At 42.1% G+C, this 1,276-nt stretch overlaps 1 pseudogene; it reads right to left on the reverse strand.

Moving 5' to 3' along the window:
- Window positions 1-394: 394 nt before the first annotated feature.
- On the reverse strand, window positions 395-513 carry LOC120595924 (uncharacterized; annotated as a pseudogene).
- Between the last annotated feature and the right edge of the window lie 763 nt (window positions 514-1,276).

A 1,276-nucleotide genomic window follows, 5' to 3' on the forward strand; every position in this document is an offset into this window, starting at 1 on the left:
CAAAGAATGGCAGAACACTGTGTAGGGGAGGAATTGGTAAAGGAAGACCCCAGAAATGATGGAAACCATCCGGGAAAACATGGTTTTGTCGGCACCTGTTTCTCTGGTCCTGGACCAGGCTTTTCCTTTTGGACCTGCTGGTCAAGCAGCAGACCCGAGCTCTGGGGCAGCCCTGGTGTGCCGGGTTCTCACTCGTTCACATCTAACACTGAAAAGCTCTACTTTGACTGCACTAAACTGTGCTCAAGGTGTCTTATGAGGTTGTGTGTGCCAATAGCTAAGGCTGTGGGACATGAGAATACTCAAAGCTTTGCTGCAGCCTAACTGTGGGACAACAGGCAAGATTTCCTATGGAATAGGCCTTAGAAAAAGTTATATTTTTCTTTTTTTTTTCCACCTACAGCACCTGGTATTCCTAGGTGGTCTCCCATCCGAGTACTAACCAGGCCCAACCCCGATTAGCTTCCGAGATCAGACAAGATCGGGCACATTCAGGGTGACATGGCCATAGATTGTTTTTCTAATGGTTAGATTTGCGGTGATTCTCAATTCTGCACATTAGAAAAATGCAGATGTTCAGGCCCTAACCCAGACCAATTAAATCAGGATCTCTGAGGAAGGGCCCAGGCATGGCTTGATATTTTGGGGTTTTTTTGTTTGTTTGTTTGTTTTAAGCTTTCCAAAAGGCTCTGATGTGCAGCCAGGGCGGAGAACCACTGCTGTTTAAATGTTAGTAAAGTATAATACTTTTTAAAAGACTCTATTCTACATGATACCTTTTTTCAAATAAAAAAATAACTCCTTTCCATTTCTTCTCCATCAAAGACAGTGCTCTCAAAATTAGAAAGGATGAAACAAATGTGGTTAAAAGAGAACACTTTATAGAGGCAGCTGTACAAAGTATATTTATGTCTCTAGTCCTTAAAAATTTACTTTCAGGGCACTGGAAAGCCTTGCTGATATAACTGGATAGCCCTAAGTTCTTACAGCTTATGAGAAATGAGAGTGGCCAAAGGACAGGAATCAAGGAAACGACAATGGGTTGTCCAAATGATGACCCATGGACAATACAAACCAATACGTTTGAATCCGTTGCCTGGAAAAATTATTATAGAATGCCTAATTAAAAAGTCAATTTATGAAACTTTAAAAAGGAATCACTAAGAAAGTGCCGGCCTTTCCTATTTGGGTAGATCAGCGGGGTGCTGGTGGTGGAGGTCATGCCTATGTCTATCGAGATCACACAGAATATCCTCACATTCTATGATGGAGAAAT

This window comes from Pteropus medius, unplaced genomic scaffold (genome assembly GCF_902729225.1).
Source record: "Pteropus medius unplaced genomic scaffold, Ma_sr-lr_union100, whole genome shotgun sequence".
In the NCBI taxonomy this organism is placed as follows: Eukaryota; Metazoa; Chordata; class Mammalia; order Chiroptera; family Pteropodidae; genus Pteropus; species Pteropus medius.